The sequence below is a fragment of the Chiloscyllium plagiosum genome, chromosome 2, assembly GCF_004010195.1.
Source record: "Chiloscyllium plagiosum isolate BGI_BamShark_2017 chromosome 2, ASM401019v2, whole genome shotgun sequence".
NCBI classification, from domain to species: domain Eukaryota; kingdom Metazoa; phylum Chordata; class Chondrichthyes; order Orectolobiformes; family Hemiscylliidae; genus Chiloscyllium; species Chiloscyllium plagiosum.
The window spans coordinates 140,126,130-140,148,642 of NC_057711.1; the positions used below are offsets into that span (position 1 = coordinate 140,126,130).

General features: G+C 40.5%; 1 long non-coding RNA gene across 1 annotated transcript in view; it reads left to right on the top strand.

Annotated features, from left to right (window-relative positions):
• Positions 1-22,218, top strand: part of LOC122539463 — a 29,132-nt gene extending 6,914 nt beyond the window's left edge. Inside the window, exons 2-3 of the long non-coding RNA XR_006309096.1 lie at positions 14,496-14,661; positions 21,678-22,218. This is a non-coding gene — a long non-coding RNA (uncharacterized LOC122539463). The remainder of the gene's footprint in view (positions 1-14,495; positions 14,662-21,677) is intronic.
• Positions 22,219-22,513: the final 295 nt, after the last annotated feature.

Genomic DNA, 22,513 nt, shown 5'->3' on the forward strand with positions numbered 1-22,513 from the left:
TGTATTGCCCCTTTACCTAAATTGATTCCATTTAGGTAGTAATCTGCCTTCCTGTTCTTGCCACCCAAGTGGGTAACCATACATTTATCCACATTAAACTGCATCTGCCATGCATCTGCCCACTCACCTAACTTGTCCAGGTCACCCTGTAATCTCCTAACATCCTCATCACATTTCACCCTGCCACCCAGCTTTGTATTATCAGCAAATTTGCTAATGTTATTGCTGATACCATCTTCCAGTGACGTTCCCTGAGTGAAAGCGGATGTGGATGATCTGCTAAGAGTTTAGTCTCTGGACATGGAGGTAAAATGGAAGAAGCCATTGTAGTTCATGATCAGACTCTCATGCGAATTCTAGAGAGCTCACTAAGATGAACCTGAAGCTGAACCAGAAAAGGATGTAATTACAGATGCCTGAAGTCAAGCATGGTAGGTCATGTACTGACAACAAAAGGATTTTGACTTGATCCTGTTAAGGTTAGTTCTGTAGTAGACCTATAGCAATCAACAAATGTGAAAGCTGTTCAATGATTTGTGAAATTTGTAAACTACTTTCCAATGAAGTGTTAACCTGTGTGCAAGCTCACTGTGCAGGATGTTCAATGGTATTTGGAAAAAACACAGGAATCAGATTTCACTCACATCAATCAAATGGTGATGATTGCACTAATATGCTCTAAGTCACTCTATAGTATAATTAGGACTTGGAGTGACTTCTTGCAACAAGGAAAAGCGGTTGTATTTGCATCCAGGGACAATAACACAAACTGAGTGGCATTTCCTGGAGTTAGAGGAGGAACAACATCCCAGAAACAAGCAGACAGCAGACAAACAGCCAACAACTGGCACGTGTGTCACTAAAAAACCTGAATACTTTAATAATAATGGATGAAATGCATATACAGGTGAAAGTGGGACATCCTAGAATGAAGGAATAAGTTTTGTTCATTATTGTTACAAAAGTGTAGTTATAATATTTAGATTTTGTAACAAATTGTAAACTTTTAAAGACATACGGAAACGAGCTTTTAAACACAATCCCTAAAAGACACCTGATTTCTCTTGTGGATTTGATTGAAGCCCAAAGCAGAAGCTGGGCAACTGAGATCTGTTCAGCTAATCAAACGGTAACTTTTTAAGAATCCTGGACTGTACATTGAGACTGCAAAGTAGGAAGAGGGACATCACAAGGAATTTCAGCGTAACTGACTTTGCCTTGTGTAGCGATAATTAGAGTCATACAACACAGAAACAGACCCTTTCGTCCAACTCACCTACACTAACCAGACATTCCAATCTGACCGAGTTCCATTTGCCAGCATTTGACCCTTTTCCTTCTAAACCCTTCCTATTTATATACCTGTTCAGATGCTTCTAAAATGTTGTAATTGCACCAGCCTGCACCACTTCTTCTGGCAGCTCGCTCCACACAAGCACCACCCTCTGCGTCAAAAAGACGTTCTTTAGGTCCTTTGTAAATCTTTGCCCTCTCATCTTAAACTTATGCCCTCTAGTTCCGGATTCCCCTACCACAGATCGTTTTGTTTGATGGTGATAAAGTTGACAGAGAACAGCCACTCGACTGAGAACCAATTGACCACCATGAGAAAATAAGAACCTTTCACAATGAAGAGACAGAGGAAGCTGAAACTGAGCCGAATGATGGCTGCATTCAAAAGTCTATCAAAAGCCACAATCTCCAGAGCAATAAAAATAAATCAAATGTTCATTCACTACCTCCCAGGGCCTGTTTTGCTTATTGAGTCCACCTGTGAGAGCAACCTCCAACTATTTGAGTACAGAAGCCATCACAGCCGTTAAACCTGACTTCAAGTTTCAACATCTGTACCTTAAAAAGAGAATCAGCAAGAAAGTTAGGCCTGCAGCAATATTAGAGACTGATCTCATTTTCACCTTCATGTCTAATTGTTAACCTTACTCATTTAAAATTTTTGTAAGTGTATTTCAGCTAATAACTTTGTCATTGCTACTTACACGCTTATAGCAATATTCTATAATAAATTATTTTATCTTATTTAAAATATAAAATTTATGTTACTGAGTTATTTAAAATTAAAACATTTGAAAATTAAATTGGAATGACTTAGTGGCTAATGCTCAGTTTACAGATGATTCTGAAAATGGTTGGAAAAATATGTGATTATATTTTTATAGACTATATACATTTTAGTAGCTTGCAGCTGCAAGTGATGGTATGTCTACCAAATTTTAAGATTTTTTTAAAGCAGATTGTTTGCAGAAATGCATCTGTAGACAGCAAATTGCCAGACATTGAAGCCATTGTTTTCTGCTTTGAGAGAGAAGCTATTAAAAGCTTACTCATGGAACAGGCAATTGATTGGGCAAGAGAATGAATATTAATTGTGCTTTATGTGGTAAATTCTTTACGATACCACACCAGTTTGCTATCTGCAGACATTAACCTCACTGTTTTCTGGTGTTGTAAGTGCAGTAATATCACTCATGTTAATCTCACAAGCGCTACCATATGGAATTGCACAGGAACCATTTAGCAACCATAAATGGAAGGTAGGATTGTTCAGTTTTAGTGCTTATTCTAAAGCATGCACCTGATAACCTGTAACCAAAACAGAAACTGCTGGAGAAACTCAGCAGGTCTGCCATTATCTGTGGAGAGAAAGCGCAGCGATCCTTCTTTAGAACACTGAAGATTAAGGTGGAAAAATTACAAATATATTCTTATTCCCAAAACTTGCCCTCGGCAAGTCAAAATAAGGAATCTTTAAAGGCAAAGCTAAAACAACTATTTAGGGCATGACAGTTTATGAGTGACATGGTTCACAAGATTCATTGGAAATCTTGATTGTTTTCACTTTATCTGGCTGCAGTCATTTGCTGCAGTTTGTCGCATAGAGCTCTGGTTTAAGAGGTAGAACATCAGCAAGCAATAGCTATTATTGATTGCGAACTCAATATCACAAGTTCCCAATTCTCTGGTTTGGGCTCCCATTGAATGAGACGAACCTACTACGACTGATGGTGAGGGTATTCCAAAACTGGATATTGGCACGTTGCAAGGCTGGAAGAAATGACACTGGGAAACTAATGGCAATTCAATAATTTTGCATAAATTAAAGATGACATTTGCTGACATTCAAATGTAGAGATAATTCTGAAACGTCTTATTCAGATAACCATACAATAAAGTGCCATGATTTGGAAGAAAAGGAGGTGTTGTTCATGTATGTGCCACAGGGATTGATACTGGGTTCACCGCTTTTTGTGATTTATGGAAATGATTTGATGTAAAAATAGGAGGTATGGTTAGTAAGTTTGCAGATGACACCAAAATTGGAGGTGTAGTGGACAGCGAAGAAGGTTACCTCAGATTACAACAGGATCTTGATTAGATTAGATTAGATTAGATTACAGTATGGAAACAGGCCCTTCGGCCCAACAAGTCCACACCGACCCGCCGAAGCGAAACCCACCCATACCCCTACATTTACCCCTTACCTAACACTACGGGCAATTTAGTATGGCCAAATCACCCCTAACCTGCACATCTTTGGACTGTGGGAGGAAACCGGAGCACCCGGAGGAAACCCACGCAGACACGGGGAGAACGTGCAAACTCCACACAGCCAGTCGCCTGAGTCGGGAAATGGTCCATTGGTCCATTAGATGGACCAATGGGCTGAGGAGTGGCAGTAGGAGTTTAATTTAGATAAATGCGAGTTGCTGCATTTTGGAAAAGCAAATCAGAGCAGGACTTATACACTTAATGGTAAGGACCTAGGGATTGTTGCTGAACAAAGAAACCTTGGAGTGCAGGTTCATAGCTCCTTGAAAAGGGAGTGGCAGGTAGATAGGATAGTGAAGAAGGCATTTGGTATGCTTTCCTTTAGTGGTCAGTGCACTGAGTATAGGAATTGGGAAGACATTAGTTAGGCCATTATTGGAGTATTTCATGCAATTATGGTTTCCCTCCTATCGGAAGGATGTTGTGAAACCAGAAAGGGTTCAGAAAGGATTTACAAGGATGTTGCCAGGATTGGAGAGTTTTGAGCTATAGCGAGAGGCTGAGTAGGCTGGGGCTATTTTCCCTGCAGTGTCGGAGGCTGAGGGGTGATCTTGTACAGGTTTATAAAATCATAAGGGGCTTGGGTTGGGTAAGTAGGCAAGGTCTTTTCCCCAGGGTGGGGGAGTCTAAACCTAGAGGGCATAGTTTTAGGTTGAGAGGGGAAAGATTTAAAAGGGACCTAAGAGGAAACTTTTTCAGCAGAGGGTGGTGCGTGTATGGAATGAGCTGCCAGAGAGAAGTGGTGGAGGCAGGTACAATTACAATATTTAAAAGACATCTGAATGGACATACGAACAGGAAGGATTCAGAAGGATATGGGAAAAATGCTGGCAAATAGGACTAAATTTATTTGGGATATCTAGTCGGCATGGACAGGTTGAAATGAAGGGTCTGTTTCCATGCTGTATATCTCTACAATTGTATGGCTCTATGTTACAGATCTGCTTTCCTGGATCATTCATAGGAACACATTATGAGAGTCACCTTCACTGAATTCATTGTGTGACATTCAGGGTAGGTAAATGACAAATAATGAAAGTATGCATTGAGAAGATATCTTTAATGTACTAAAATATCCCAAAGTGTTTCACAAAAGTGCAATTCAATGAAAACAAAAACTAGGCCAAGAAAGAGACATTTGGTATGGCACCAAGAACTTGGTCAAAGAGGTAGGTTTTAAAGAACATCTGAAAGAAGGAAATGGAGATAGGCATAATGGGCTTAAGGGAACTACAGAGATCAGGGCCCAGATAACTGGAGGGACAGCCATAAACAGGGGGATAGAAGAAGGTAAAAAATATAACATTGACTGCAATCACTTCAAAAAAGTTAGCTTACAACTTGATGAGTTTCTCCCTTATTTCTCCAAGAAATATACAGTCTAATAAGTTCACTGAGAAGTAGCAATGAACTTATTCAATTTTGAAAGATAAAGTGCAACTGTTTCTTTTTCACCAAACTTCAGTTCCCATCTATCTGGTCTGGTTCTGTATTTTCCCCATTGAAGTCAGTTCTCAGTTGATTAAGTTCACTCTGGATTGGCCAATGATCTTTGTTTCCTAAATGGTTCCCCACAGTCACTTGATCTACTCAGCCCACCACATTCTCAGGTTTCAGGTCTAGCAGTGCCTCCTTCCTTGTTGGACTGGACACAAACTGCTAAGGAAAATGTTTCTGAACACAATCTAAGTACACCTGCCCCTCACCAACCCTTACATCCCCACTATCCCAGTGTATATGCACCTAATTAAAGTCCCCCATTATAACTGCTATATGATGTTTACATCTCTCTGTAATTGTTTTGCAGATTTGTTCCTCTAAATCCTTCCCACTAGTTGGTGACCTACAAATTACACCAAACAATGCAATTGCACCCTTCTTAATCCTTAGCTCTGGCCAAATCAATTCTGTCCCTGAACCCAGTGAAACATCCTCTTCCTTCAGTACTGAAATGCACCCGTTAACAAAAACCCTTTTATTCCTTTCCAATCTTTTCTGAACGCCGTGTAATCAGGAATATTCAACACCCACACCTGTCCTTCCTTCACCCTAGTCTCCAATATTGGCACAACATCACAATCCCACATGAGAACCTGTGCCTGTTACTCCCTAATCTTATTCAATGTACTCTATGCATTCAGATACATGGAACATAAATCTTTGTCTCTTACTCTAACTCCACCTATTAACTTCTTATTCTCTAGTTTAATGCTATTTGCCTCACTAACATTTCATGTTCACTGATATTGCCTTCTAATATTTTCTCCTAGTTCTCACACCCTGCTGTAACCCCTCAGCCTTTATACGTACCATCTCCTGCAGAACCTGACCCAGGACCCCAGGGATCTAAAGCCTGCACCATCCTTCCAGCTGCACGTTCATCTGCCTTACCCCCCTATTTCTGTACTCATTTGCATGGGGCACTGAAGTAATTCAGAGATTGCCACTTTAGATGTCCCGCTTGCTCATTTTCTACCTAGTTTCCTGAATTCCGATAGACGGTTATATCCTCCTACCCGCCAATGTGAACAACAAATTCTGCCTGCTCACCCTCCAGCAATTCATGCAGTGTGAGAAGGAACAGCTTACTACTATAGACAGCATGGAGGCGACCTTCACCCTCATATACAGAAATGGCCACCCACCCACCATGCAGCTAAGTTCCATTCCTACTCCAATTTTATTCATGATTTCTTATTTTCCTTTGCTGTATTTCTCAGTTTGATTCAGTTGAAAATATCACACTCCAGAGCACAGTCACAAATTCATCTAAAAGAGACGTTTTACATAGAGACACAAAACACCCTGAGCAGGTGTCAGTGTAAACTGAGGGGTCAACAGACTCAGGTTAAGAGGCTTTGTAACATTGTTATTTCCTTCCCCTATATGTGCCAATTTCAAAGGAGAAATTGTTTTAAAAAGAGTTTTGAAGATAAAAAATTAGCACCTGTGAAATTCCAACAGACTAATTTGACTTAAATGATGAACTATAGAGGTGTCCCAATGTGTATTCTATGGATTTGTTAAAGAAACAGACCATCATCTCTCATTTATTTTATTTCAAGTTTGTTAAGGAAGTTATCATATCCTTTCATCTTGACGATTTGTTTAATCCCTTGTGACTGGCCTTGGGCTATTGTTTATTGGATGGATTTCATTATCTTACTTTTACTATTTACTTTTGCAAATACCAACTTGAAACAAATCCGTTGAACAGTTTGCGACAGTGATCTTGTTCAACATTGCAGTCTCTGTACATAAGGACAAGGAGACAAACTGCGGGGGGAGCAGCTACAATGCAGATCAAGGCACTATGGCTCTCAGGGGATGAACAGCAAATTAGAAATATGGTTACAATCAAGGATTCTATAATTAAGGGGAGAGATGGCATCCTCTAGGGCATGAACAAGAGTTCCAAAGAGTGTTTTGTTTACCCGGTGCCAAGATTCTGGTTATCTCAAGGCATTGGAGATGAATTTGGCTATGGAGGAGGGTGATCCTGCTGTAGTAGTCCATGCCAGATAAGCGACAAGGGAAGGAACACATAGGAGATCCTGATGACAGTATCAGGAATTAGGAATTAAATTAAGAAAGGAAATGGCAATGGGAATAACTTCTGGATTATTGCCTGGACCATGCGGAAATCAGCATTTGGCAAGAGACAGATCCGGGGAATTAATATGTGGCTAAAGGCTGGTGTGGGAAACAAGGGTTCTGTTCTATGCGACACTATCCCCAGCTCTGGGAAGGAGCTGCAATGTGCAGTAGTAAACACAGTGTCTGTAATGAAACTGCAGAACAAGAGATGATAACAATGTCGGAAAATTAGGACTGGAAGTTAAATGGTGCAAGGTAAACCTTTTCGAAAAGATAGAGAAAGGAAAATGAGAGGTGGAGTAACTGTATTTATTAAAGAGAACATAATTACAATACAAAAAGTGACTCACCTTCAATAGAAAAATATGGAATGAGTTAATAAAGGATTAATCACACTAATTGGGTTAGTCTACAGACTGCCAAACACTTGAAGAGAGCTGGAGGAAGAAATATGTCACAAAATTAGGGAAAAGAATAAAACGGAAAAATAAATGCAAAGCAAAGTACAGGAGATGGTGGAAATCTAAAATAAAAACAGAAAGTACTGGAAATAACATAAAATTAGGAAGGCAGACTGCATCTATGAAAATAAGTGATCAAGGAACATAAAACCATATGGTAAAGATAAGATAGATTTGAGAAGTAGAAAGTATGTGCTGAACTTGCAGCTAGACCACACCTGGAGTACTGTGTGCTGATCTGATCACCCCATTATAAAGACGATATAAAAGCACTAGAAAGGCTGTTAAAAAAATGGACAATAATGAGACCAGAAATACAAATTGATACCGACCAAGTAAGGACAAACAATTTGGGTTTCTTTTCTCTTCAAAAGAGATCTTAAAAATTATGAAATGTTTTGATAGAGTATTTAAATAGAGAGTGTTTCCACTGATGGGGGAATTGGGGAACTGCAGGCTCAGACAGTCACCAAGGGTCAGTTCTTCAAAGAGGAGTCAGGACAAACCTGGATGAATTTTTAACTCTATTGTTTCAGATTGTAAAGGTAAATGACAAGAAAAAACGAAATCAAACTTGGATATGAATTTTAAATTTCATTTTTTGTTTTAAAAAAAAGAAAATCAGGCAAATAGGCAGGACCCACGTTCTGAACAGTGGAATTAAACAATGATAGGTTGCTGAATGACCCCATTGCAGCTCTCAATGTCTATACTTCTTATAAGTGAAGCCTTTAGCAGCCTCAGTATTATAAGTCATTGAACACTAATGACACAATCCAACACAGAAATAAATGTATTAGCACTTTGTAGCATTACAGTTAATTATTTTAAATTCAACAGTCTTCAACATGGCTGCTAGGCACTGCACAATATTTGAAGATTTCAAAACATCCACATGCTCTTCCAAATGGTGTTTTGGATATTGTTTCCCAATATTTATAATTGTAATTCTAGTTTATAAAAGACTAGAAAGCACACATTTGTTGAGCAGTGATCTGTACGGTACTTGCATATTGTGAACTGAAAATTAGATAGCTCCCTGATGGGAATAAGTACATTGGAGCGATTATACTTCATGGCCATCTCCTGTATTTCGTTATTACTTGATGGAGCCATTCTGGAAGAACTGCATATAAAAGTGGCTCATAAATCTCCACATCTCTTTGAATGTTATTTTAGCCACAGCAATAATTCTCCCAAGCAGAAGTTGCTAGAAGAAAGTAAGGTAGCATTTCCAGGTAGTTTCCATTAGGGACCAAAGGTATATTCCCACTTGTCCTGAGTAATGAGGAGTGCTCAAAGGAGCACTAATATACAACTAGCCACTTCCCTTTCATTGTGGGCTAGCAACAATTTAATTTTAAGTCAGGTCCTAGTTTGCACGGCAAGATCCCAACTTAAATAGAATAATGAGGTGTTTACTTCTCTAAGGTGGAGTAAGGATATGCCATACAACATGATGGTGTAAAACAGTGGCAGCTGTATATCCAGCATGTTGGCGACACGTTTCTTGATTTTTATTTTTTTACTGATCCCTTTCCTGCCCCATGCACTTCCCAATCCTCATTCACCCAGCATGGAGTGCAAGGTTTAATATTAAAGCCAAGCTCTACTTCAGACATTGTGTTGAGTAAGAGCACCATTTCTGATTCCTCTAAGGGCTCTGAGCATCTTGCTGCCAAAGCGGATGGGTGATGAAAATAGCCAAAGGTAGTCTTAATCAAAGTCCTGATCAATAGGATGAGTTGGATGGGCACAATGGCCTTTTCGCATTCTGTTGAACAATAAGATGAGGTCAGACTTTGTGGTCCCAACATTTCTTCTTGCGTGGGTTGTTGAGCATCATTGGCAAGATTTGCATTTGTTGCCCATCCCCAATTGCCCTTGAGTGGCTTCCTAGGCCATTGCTGAGAGTAGTAAGAGCCAACCACAATGTACTGGGTCTGTAATCTTATTGGTCAGAGTGCGTAACGATGGAAGATTTTCTGTCCTGAAGGATGTCAGTGAACCAGATGGATTTTTATGACAATCATTGATAGTTTATGGAATCATTATTGAGACAAGCTTTTGATTTATTGATCAAATTTAATTCCTACCAGCCTTCCTTGATTGGATTTGTACCAATGCCCTCAGAGTTTAGACTGAACCTCTGGGTTGCTAGTCCAGTGAAATGAACCATTGCACTAAGAAGAAATTCTCGTGTGTGTTTTCCAATTAATAGGGCAGGTTTCCCTAAAAAATTGCTTGCTACTTACTTGAATTTTCACCAATCATGTTGGTGACAAGGTTCCCCCTCATGAGCTCAAAATCTGAAGACTCCCAGTGAGTTCATGATAGCTGTGTATCCCTCATGCTGCTGCCACTGCAGTGAGGAAGGTGTCAGTTATTCAGCTGTACAAAGAGTACAGTAAAAGAGAAACATTATGTTTCCCAGCTGTTTTGGTGGTGCCACCTCCACTCACATTTCTTCAATAACCACTTTATAAGCTCCAGTAATTTTGTTTTACTTCACAAGTTTAGCTGAAAAAATTTTGACATGCTGGATTTATATTCATTGAGTTCCTGGCTCAAAATGAAGCCCCACAGGTACTTTTACAGTCTCCGAGACTAAGAATAATGGAAGTCCCCTCAGAGTTGCATACTATGAAGCATAAGGACATACAATATGGTTTTAATGGATGTAGCAAAATCAGATACACAGTCAGAACAAAAACATTGCACTCCTCATTTCCTGTTATCACTCTCTGAGCTGACAAGTTACAAGCCATATCTTACTAACCCACAGGGAACTTTCAAACTTGTGTTACTTATTGGCTGCAATTTGCATTTTTTAAAAAATGTTTTTTAGCTTGAAAATGGAAACTTAGCTCACTATAAAGTGTTTTGACAGTTTCAAGTAGTAAAGGGCACTAAGAAACACATCAATATAGCACAATATGCAGATTGCTGTGGTCTTCTATCTGTAATGAAAACACAACAGGAAACAATTGCAACTGCTTAACAAACCATTGAGAATTCGGGGCTGGGTAATTTACGAGTAACTAATTCACTTGATTGCTTGATATCATGAACAGTATTTATTCTGAAAACAACGAGTAAGTTTTAGAACCTACGAGGGACCTCAATAATCATCGCTCAGAGTGGCTGTAATATCTATAAACTACATGAAGTATGACAGCAAAGCACCACTTGAAACGTTAACACTGTTCCTCTCTCCACAGGTGCTGCCAGACCTGTTGAGTTTCTCCAGCATTTTCTGCTTTTATTTCAGCAATGCGCCCTGATCATTTCAACAATATCTTCCTCCACTAAAACTGACAGTATTTCTAGAGACATTGAGCTGCCCAAACACCACGGTTCCCTCTCGATCTCCCTGGATGAATCCAAAAGAATACAAAGCATTATATTTGACACTGGCTTTGTTTCAGGTCAGCAGGCAAAAAAACTCAGAATGAAATAATAGTTACTAGAAGTAGAATCCAACAGACTGCTAGGCAGTGTACCAACAACTACAGGGTACGACTTTGCTTGAATATCCATATTTCCTTTGACACAAAAAAATGCTAGATCTATGGATGAAGGAATCAAAAGGACAATAGGTCCACCAGCAAAGACAATAACTCTACTACAATTAAAGGCAGGGTAGGGCATCATTGATTGCAATAAATGATTTGAGACATGGATGTAACACCGGCTTAAGATGTACATAAAGAAAAACACTGTCAATAAGAAAGCCCATAGATACCATAAATCCTCTGTGTGTTGCTACGGTTCACTGAAATAGTGCACTGGATATCAAGTCCCACTATTTTCAAAGTTATCACAAATAAGGGAAAATTAAATCAAACTGTCCAAAGATCCCAATTTACCTGACCGACAAACTGAGAAAACATAGGTTCTACCCTTAACAATTAATTATTTATTGCAAACAATTGTTATAACGGATCACAGAAAGGGACTTTAATGCTAACTTATAAGTCTCCAGAACTTAAACTCTACCCTTTTCAAAAAAAAATCCCATGCAGATAGAAACAAACACACAAAGAAACAAAACAAGACACAAATTTATGGGTAGGAAAGGAACAATAAGGAGTCAGTGTAACACAGTTCTGGCACCAGTCTGCAACCAATGAGATATTTTCCTTGAATTCCCTTCCAATTTCTTTCAGCTTTTCAATGAGAAAAAAAGGTTGTGACAGATCGACTCTCACCCTTTCATTCTCTGCTTGATGATTCATCCTTTTAGTGTTTCTAAAGGTGGCTTCTTCCTTTTCCTCACAAGGAAGGAATTTGCAGGGAGTGGGAGTTGATAGCTGCTCAGAATTTCCTCTATTCTTCACTCATGGAAGGGAGTGCAAGAATTTTTTTTCCCTTCACAGGTGATGTTTCTGCTGTATTGCCCAATCACAAAGCTATAGCCACTCTGCTAGGAACCAATCAAGAGGCTGTTACTATACCAAACGCTCCTGAGCATGCACAACCGGTTCTGTCACTGGGCACCTATGGAGCTTTCTTCCCTCGAGCTTGATAAATGCATCGTACAATGAGTTCTGATAATGTATTTGTTTCAAAACTGCAGCACCTTGTTCCAAGGCCCTTTGGTTTCAGACAATATCTCTTCCTATTTTTAAGTCCACTGACCAAAATAAAAGTGATCTTTGCACCGTCACGGCAGACTGGGTATCAGTGGAGGAGATGAGCGAAGTCAATGATTTACCTGCCTTGGTCAAAGCTCTAGGTACTGATACTGCCCCATGTGAAGTTTTGGATAATAGCACTCTTACAGCATCTGCATGAACCCCTCTGTCTCTGCTGCAGGGAAAGATCAGTGCCCCAGGATTTGTGTGAGGTCCCATTTTTGGCCCTGTACAAGATCAAGGGTGATCACTATGAATGCAACAGCTTGTGAGGCGTCTCCCTGCAGAGCATCTTGAGAAAAGTGTTTGACTGCATCACCTTGCCAGATTGCAGACTCAGGCTGAGCACATCTATCCAATTTCCAGTGTGGTTGCAGAATTGGAAGGTCGAGAATTGACGTGAACTTCTCAGCTCAATGTTTACAAGAGAAATGCCATGAATCAGGCAGACCACCTCATATTGTCTTCATCAATCTTCCTAAGGCATTTGATCCTGTGAGCAGAAGCAGTCTATTTAAGCTCCTGGAAGAAATTGGCTGCCCACTAGAAGTTCTCGATATGATTTCCACATGCTAGGCCAGACCAGGTATAATGGGGAACTCTTTTAGGTCTACATTAGGATCAAACTGTCTTTTGGCACTGACACTCTTTGGCATATTCTACTCTTCAGTGCCTTCAGACCATCTACAGAGGGTGTCTATTATATACTGTTACATCTCATTGAGTAACACATTAAAAATCAAGTTCTGCTATTCCCAGAGCCATCAGAAAAGTATACAAAGTTCCTCAAATTACCTGACTTTCTGATTGAGGATGATAGAAAGCACAGACTAAGTTTCGATACTGAACAAGAACTTATTTTTATTTTGTAATTAGACTATAACTAAAAGTAAACAGTTACAAGCTTTCAGCATATAACAGTACTAATTAAAACGCTAATCCCCTTTTAAATGCCACCTTATGCATACTCACAGACAGACAAATGGATGGGGTAAAATAGGCTATGGACAGAGGGAAAAACTGCAGAGATAGCCCAGTAGTATTCATTGCCAAGTTCTGATGCTGAGATGATCTTTATGATTTTTCTGCTAGTTGGCATATTGCGTCAGTCATCTTTCTCCAGATGCTTCCACTGGTTGGTAAGAGACACAAGGTGCCTGGGCCATTCATTAAAAGTCTCTGATCCATCAATAAACTGTGACAGTTTATACTAACTGATGTAGGAGAGATAAATTGTTTTCTTCAGATTTATAATGAGTTTTGACTGGAGAGAACAGGGAGACTGTTCCTGATCTAGGGAAGAACTGAACACCTCTCTCTGTCTCTTTGTAAGTTTTTCCCATCTCCTAGCTATTCAGTTACCTGAGATCCAATCACACAATTGTTGAGAGACAGAAATGTCTCTGCCATTGATAACTGGTCATGAGTCCATTGACCAATCAACTTCTTGTTGCCAACAAAAGCTGTATTGGTACATCCCTTGTCTTCAAATTGTTTGCAACTCAAACTTCAGTTACTGTTTGTTCAAGCACGGTGAATTGAATGGTGTCATTCAGCACATACAGCCTCCATCTCAAACACTGATTTTAAAACACCCCTATCTAATTTCAATCCATAGTTTTTTGTTTAAGAAAAGCACAAATCAAAAAGACACAGCCCTTGCTATGTCAGACTCAGCAGAAAGCTGCTCAGACTTGATCAACTGAGATCCAAGGCACATGTGTACCATGTCTTCACCAGAGAATCATTCGACATTAACCATACCACACTAAACATTCCACACCAAGAAACACATTGCACACGCCGGTTAAGAGTTCAGTTATGCCATCAGCATCCAGAAGGAGATCATTATCTATCAGCAATGACAATGTGACATTGGAAGCTGTTAATAGTTTCACACCTAGGCTCCACAATCACCAATAATCCATCACTTGATGCCAAAATGACATTCATCACAAAAACTATAGCTATTAACATGAGAATGAGAGTGTGGGGAACAATAAAATGACTGAGCATATCAAACTGCAAGTTATCTAAGCTTTGTCCTGAGCACAGTCTCCTATAATGGTGAGATCTGGACAACATACACTTGCCAAGAGAAAAGTTTCCACCTTCAACATCTCAGCTGTGTCTGTGGCATCTCTAGACAGAATGGCTCAGATATCATGGGCTGTGCTAATTCCATTAATTTAGTGACATCGTACTGACTTAGCCACTCTTTGACATTCTGTAGGGTGAACAGCTTACTGGTCACTACCTCCTGGATATCCATCCCTCTGCTACTAGAACACCCGCATGTGAGAGATGAAAATGGTTGAAATTGGCACTGACAAGCTGGGATACTGCTTCTGACAGTAGTGACCTCTGGAGGCTGACTGTTTGCAGGGGAGTTAGAAGAGGTGAGCAAAACTAAGTCAACACTAAAACTAAAAGGTGTCTGGCAGAAACAAGACCTGTGAAGGGCTTTGCACGAAACATCGATTTTCCTGCTCCTTGGATCCTGTCTGACCTGCTGTGCTTTTCCAGCACTACTCTAATATTTATTCCAATGCACTTTCTCAGCCGAATGCTTTCCTCTACAGAAATTGCAGCACAGCCTGTGTTGCTGTACTGAGCCACATGAGGCGATGCTTAACACTGTCCATGGGATAAACCATCATCTTATGAGATAGAAGGCTGTGAACATCTCCCTCCACTGTGACTCCTTAGTAAAGCATGAGCAGAAATGTTTATGAATTGGGACAGAACCACATTCCTGAAATGTTGGCATCTGTCCATTCCAATTTTCAGTTGAATTTTATTTTAGGCAACTAAGGCAGAAGAAGGTGGGGCCTTAAAAATTAATGGCGAACTGCTATAGCAGCCCTGACTACTTTGTCTCTGTGTGTTTCCATTTCCAATTCCTGCACCTTCTCACTTATCATGAGTTGTACAGATTAGGAAGCCTCTACCACCCATTTATTTAAAGGGGGTAAACCAGTTACCTCTCTCACTGCAGTCACCTGTGGATTCTCAGCCTTAGAGGTTTCTGATATATGAGCCCCTCGCTATGCTAGGTGCTGCCTGTTGCTTTGAGTGTTCCATTATCTTGAAGCTGTTGGATTCTGGTGAAAATTCAAATGATTCACCAATGATCTGCAGATAATCAAATTTGCTGCCAGTACCCAATTGTTGACTGTAGTTAAATCAAGTTTTTCATTGATTTGGCTGATCTTTCAAGAGTCACTGGAGTCAGGAAAGGTCCCGGATGATTGGAAGATGGCTGTTGTAACCCCCTTGTTCAAGAAAGGATCAAGGCAAAAGATGGAAAATTATAGGCCAATCAGCTTAACCTCGGTTGTTGGTAAAATTCTAGAATCCATCATTAAGGATGAGGTTTCTAAATTCTTGGAAGAGCAGAGTCTGATTAGAACAAGTCAACATGGATTTAGTAAAGGGAGGTCATGCCTGACAAACCTGTTGGAATTTTTTGAAGAGGTAACAAGTAGGTTAGACCAGGGAAACCCAGTGGATGTGGTCAATCTAGACTTTCAAAAGGCCTTTGAGAAGGTGCCTCACGGGAGGCTGCTGAGCAAGGTGAGAGCCCATGGTGTTCGAGGTGAGCTGCTGGGATGGACTGAGGATTGGCTGTCTAACAGAAGGCAGAGAATTGGGATAAAAGGTTCTTTTTCAGAATGGCAGCCGGTGACGAGCGGTGCCCCGCAGGGTCCGGTGCTGGGGCCACAGCTGTTCGCATTATATATGAACGATTTGGATGAGGGAACCGGGGGCATTCTAGCGAAGTTTGCCGATGATACGAAGTTAGGTGGACAGGCAGGTAGTACTGAGGAAGTGGGGAGGCTGCAGAAGGATCTTGACAGGTTGGGAGAGTGGTCCAGGAAATGGCTGATGGAATTTAACGTGAGCAAGTGCGAGGTCTTGCACTTTGGCAAAAAGAATAAAAGCATAGACTACTTTCTAAATGGTGAGAAAATTAATAAAGCCAAAGCACAAAGGGATCTGGGAGTCCTAGTCGAGGATTCTCTAAAGGTAAACATGCAGGTTGAGTCCATGATTAAGAAAGCGAATGCAATGTTGTCTCTTATCTCAAGAGGGTTGGAATATAAAAACAGAGATGTACTACTAAGACTTTATAAACCTCTGGTTAGGCCCCATTTGGAGTACTATGTCCAGTTTTGGTCCCCACACCTCAGGAAGGACATACTGGCACAGGAACGTGTCCAGCGGAGATTCACACGGATGATCCCTGGAATGACAGGTCTAACATATGAAAAACGGCTGAGGATACTGGGATTGTATTCGTTGGAGCTTAGAAGATTAAGGGGAGACTTAATAGAGACATACAAAATAATACATGGCTTGGAAAAGGTGGATGCTAGGAAATTGTTTCAGTTAAACGAGCGAGGAATTAAGGGCTATGGGGAGAACGCTGGTAAGTGGAGCTGAAATGCGCATCAGCCATGATTGAATGGCGGAGTGGACTCGATGGGCCGAATGGCCTTACTTCCACTCCTATGTCTTATGGTCTTATGGTCTTATGGTCTTATGGTCTTATCCTTAACTGGTTCACTAAATACCTCAGGTTCCTGGACAGAAGTGACACTACTTTCAGAAGCAGCTAACAATGGATAATAAATAACGACAAGCCTGCAACGCTCGAAAGCCAAGAAAGAAAGAGAATTAGATACAGACAGCTCATGTTGGTAGGACTCTTATTATGATGCAACTCATTTTTTGAGTCTTTAACATCCCACACTAAAGATAAATGCAAGTGGAAAAGTTATGTTTCATACATGAGATAACGGCATTGCTAGCTGGACCAGTATTTATTGCCCGGAGAGCAGCTAAGAGTCAGCTATATTGCTGTGAGTCTGGAGTCACATATAGACCAGAAGTTTCCCTCCTTAAGGGACACTAGTAAACCCAAAAATCAATAATGGATTTATGGTCATCATTAGTCTCTTAATTCCAAATGTTTATTGAACTCAAATTCTACCATATTGGGCTTGAACCCAGGTCCCCAGAACATTACCTGGGCAGCTGAATTAACAGACCAGCAATATTACCATTAGGCCATCATTACCCCATGTGGATGAGGTCACAAATTTAATTATGTCATTTCCTCCTCTGAACCTTTCCTACTCAACCTTGTTTTCAAAACTCCTTTCAAAACAATAGTGCTGTCCATTCAGATGGAGATTGTAATGAAAAATCCCAAGAAGTGAACTTGGTAAATGGCAGTCATGAAATTTACTCTGGTCATGCATTGAAGTTAGCAGAAAAGGGAAATCATGCTGGGTGGAAAGTAGGTGTGGAATTTGCTATCAGTGCATTTGTTCCTATCAGTGGGGTTGAACAATTTTACTCTCTTCGTCTTCCACTTGTGAGTTAAAAAGTTATGTATTCAATTGTTCTGTGTTTGATTTTGTGAGTCTGTTCACTAGTGATGCCTACTGTGGTTGATTAATTAAGTCTGGGTACAGACTCAGAGAAAAGTAAAGAACCTCCTAGAAGCATGAGAGAACAGATAGTTTAAAGCACTGCACTGTGAATAAATTCCTGTTGCCCCCATATAAGCTGATGTATCATTTCTGAATTGCTCCAAGGTATTATCTTCAAATCGAGTTGCCTGTTTAGTAATACTTCAACATCAGGCTTGTCACATCTGATTTTTATGTTTTCTTTGTTCTTTTGGACATCACTGGCTTAACAGACACTGATTGTTCCTCCCTACTTACTCTTGATAAGATGGTGGTGAGGCATCTTCTTAAACCACTGCAATCCATGTACTGTAGGTATGTCCATGGGATGTCAGGAAGGAAGTTCCAGGATTTTAACCAGCAGAGGTGAAGGAAAGAAGACATAATTCTAAGCCACAGTTTGTGTCCTGTTAGCTCACTGAAATGCACTATTTATATCGTGGACAATCATTTCTGTAGCCATCATGTATCCTAACTTCCCTTTATGTACCTTGACTGTCTGAAATGCACTAGCTAAAGAAATCACACAGAAAGGCAAATCATGTGAAAATTAACAGAAATGGAGTTAGAATGGATAATAGAACTAAGCTCAAACGTGATCTCACTGACAAGGTTGGACAAGGCTCCAGGGCTGAATGACCCACTCATGTTCCTTTGATACTTTTAAATGCATAAAATTAAAATGAAAAATTAAGTTAGATGGGATTGGGGGATATTGCACTGAGATGGATAGAAAATTGGTTTGCAGACAAGAAACAAAGCGCAGGAATAACTGAGTATTTTTCTGAATGACAAATAGTGACTAGAGGGGTTCCATGGGGTAGCTATTCACAAGATTTGATCATGACGTGTGTGAGGGGCCTAAATGGGACATCTAAACTTTTGCAGATGACACAAAGCTGAGTGGAAGGGTGATCTATGAGGAGGATGCAAAGATGTTGCAGTGTGACTTGAGCAGCCTGATTGAGTGGGAAAAAGCATGGCAGATAAAGTATAATGTGGATAAAGTGGATAAAGGTTATGCATGCTAGGAGTGAAAATAGGAAAATAATAGGATTATTATTTGAAGATTGGAAATTGAAAGACGAGAATTTTCAATAAGACCTGGGCATCTTTGGACACCAGTCACTGAAAGTAAGCATGCACGTGCAGCAGGCAGTAAAGAAGACAAGCTGTATGTTGGTCTTCATAGTGTGAGTATCAAATACAGGAACAAAGATGTCTTGCTGCAATTACACATTAGTAAAGCCACACCTCACAAATTGCATGTAGTTTTGGTCTCTTTATCTGAGGAAGGATGTTCTTGCTACAGAGTGAGTGCAATGAAGGTTTACCAGATTGATTCCTAAAGGCAGGACTGACGTATGAAGAGAGATTGAGTCTATTAGGATTGTATTCACTGGAGTTTAGAAGGTTGAGGAGAGATCTGATAGGAACCTATAAAATTTTAACAAGACTAGACAGGTTAGAGCAGGAAGGATGTTCCTGATGACAGGAGTGTCCAGAACCAGGGGTCATAGTTTATGGATAAGGAGTAGGACTGAGATGAGGAGAAATTTCTTCACCCAGAGGGTGGTGAGCCTGCGGAATTCACAGCCGTAGAAAGGGATTGAGACCAAAACAGAAAGTTTTCAAAAAAGAGTTAGATACATCTTTTGTGTCTGAAGGGAATGAAGGAACTGGGAAAGGACAGGATTGGGCTCGATGATCAGCCATGGTCATATTAAATGGGGAATCAGGCCCGAGAGGTCGAATGGCCCCCTGCTGCTCCTATTTTCTTTGTTCCTATGTTTCAATGAAGCTGCCCAGTTCTTAGGCCCAGATCAGTTCTGAATTTCAGGCTTTCTCCAGGACTTGGAAACATAAATCCCAAAATTCCAGATAATCTTATTAAACACATTGATCTGAAATTCCTTTCTCGCTATCTTAAATAATGGGATGACACCTCTGCCACATCCTGGCAATGGAAATTCAAATGTATGTGTCAGGTCACACATGATTAAAACCTGGGCATGAATCTGCCATCATTTTTTCTGGGATCCGTTGAGATGATTTTACATGGAACTTGTTATGAGGATAAAATCTGCTCAGTTGACGTCTTTGTTAATGATGACAACTTTGCAAGTTCTTTTCCACACAGGTTAACAACGCTTACAAGTTGCACTAATGCAGTTCAGATTAATCCATGTTTTTCAAGTTGGATCAAAACCTCTGAAATCTTATGGAGCATGGAGCTTCGAAAGGTTTTAGCTCTTTTTTGGATTAATTTGGGCCAGATATTTTGAACCGTTTATGAAACTAGTGTCACTTATTTCTATTATATTGCGTTCATGATCCGTTCGCAAACAGGTGTGAAGGGTAGGATGTCCAGTGGGAGAGGGATTAGACCATGGTCTGGAACTTGTTTCCAGGCAGTGTTCTACAGCTTCCTTCCCTTTCTCTTTCTCATTTATTGTGGGACTGTGAAGTAAAAGTCGCCACAGTCTTATCAGAACATAGGACAGCCCTCTCCTTAGAAAGAGAGAGACAATTGGTGGTGATTTAACCTGAGAGTCACCATGCCTCAAGTGAGGAGAGAGGTTAATAAGGAGAGTACTTCATGTGGATCTATAATAACAGAACAACTAAACTCTTGTCTCTTACCATTCCTGATGAAGAGCTTATGTCCAAAACATTGATTCTCCTGCTCCTCGGATGCTGCCTGACCTGCTGTGCTTTTCCAGCACCACACTCTTGATTCTTGTCTCCCACCAGCCAAGTATGGAAATCTTCAGCTGTAGACTCTGCTGCTACCTCTAACCATGGTTCCATTTTGCAAGTCGTTTCATCTCCCTTGGGTTGGCTCTTTTAGTTTCACTCACTCACAACATTTCCCTCTACATCTAACGTATAATGGTGTGGGGGGAATGAAAAATTTCCAGGTTTCTTTAATAAGCTGAATAATTTGTTAATTATTTTTCTCCCCAAAGGACGGGTGGGCCTTTTATTTTGGCGCATGCCTATTTTTCCTATAATTGAAAATTGGTGGGAGGATATCACATTACAAATCAAATATTTATATAAAGTATATACTTACTTATTTAAGCATTGAGCAGTGGTTTGTCCAATTTGTAGCTGCAAAACCCAGCTCCATGCCTCCGCTGATAATCCAACCTTTTATTCATTCACGTGACCTAGCCATCCATCCTTTGCTATATGTCTGATGTCACACATAGACCAGACTGGGTAAGGATGGCAGTTTTCTCCACTAAAAGATAACAGTGAACCAGATGGGTTTTTCTGACTATCCACATTGGATTCGTGGTCATCATTAGGCTCATAATTCCAGACTTTTATTGAATTCAAATGATACCATCTGCCAGGGCAAAATTTGAACCCAGGTCCCCAGAATATTACCTGGATGTCTGGATTAATATCAGTACATCTCCCCCTGAGCAAACGAAACACTTTTAAAACTGTCGTACATACTGACTGTTAATTTTAGTGTTTGTCTTTTGGCAGGAATGTTGTGCTTGTAATTGCTTCTCTGTCAAATCTCCAACGAAATATCAGATTAACAAAAAAACAAACTCGGAATGCTGTCAGTGGCAGGTGTTGACAGCACTTACTGAAGTATTGTACACGCTGCAGTGTGTGTTCCACTCATCATAGGATGAATGCCACTCAAAGCTGTAACAATATCATTGGATTAAAGACTTAACTGACACACCACCAATCAGCTGCTTTAGATATCTTTAATATAATTCACTCAGGTTCTGAGTGAAAATAATTTGAGAATGAAAGAGAAATCCACTGAGGTGAGTCTAGAATTCAAGGCATTAACCGACTCACATGCATGGTTTAGTTTTTGGAGCAGGGTTTAATGGCGGCTAACAATGCTCTGTTTTCTGAAAAAAATTAAATCTACTTTGTTTTGCCCCTTTATTTTCAACCAGCTACCCTTTCTTCCCCCACCCCATCCCCCATGTCGATTCCTGTCTGTGCACACCCTCTTTCCATTAGACTAACAGATAAGGCCAAAGGCTCCATTTTGATGACAAGCTGCTTCAGGCCTAGGACCACCCTACCCCAACTTCCACCCGAGTGTCGGCAGCCAGGAGGAAAAGCTGGAAGCATTTCAGAATCGAGATGCCTTTCGCCTGTTGTTCGCCACCGTACAAGTGAGAGACCTTGGTGGCTCGAGATGTGCCCCGGTGTTTGGCAGGCACTGTTCATCCACAGCAAAGAAAGATTTGCCAAACTTTAACCGTTATTTCCCTTAAAGACAGACACAAGATTCTATTTTACAGCACAAAACTTTTTTTCTGTTTGTCTGCAGCTGGCCTGAGTAGGTACTGACAGGAGGGACTGCTTGACAGTGCCTGTGAGAAGCACTGTAATCCCCTGTTGTATCTGATAATTAATAAATGAAACACCCAGGGACTCTGCTAAAGCTTCCTCAGATGACATATCTGTCGTGAGCTCGGCAAAGCATTAAATGGCCATTTTCTGACAGAATGACTTCACCGCCTTGGAGCTTCCTTGACTTTGTGCGGAATTTTTTCTTGTTGACGGCTCTAGTTCATTTCTGCCTGTTTAATTGGGCCCCGGATGAATTTGCTCGACAAGGCCATTTATCATGTGGCAGGAGTGCTGGACGAGTCCAGGGGGAGTCGGCTGACAGTTCTGCTAGCGCTGATGCTGAATTGCACTAGAAGTTCACATATTTGGGCATTAGTGCAGCTATTAGTTTAACAAGCTTCGTTTATCCTTGTCACTACCACTCCAGCTT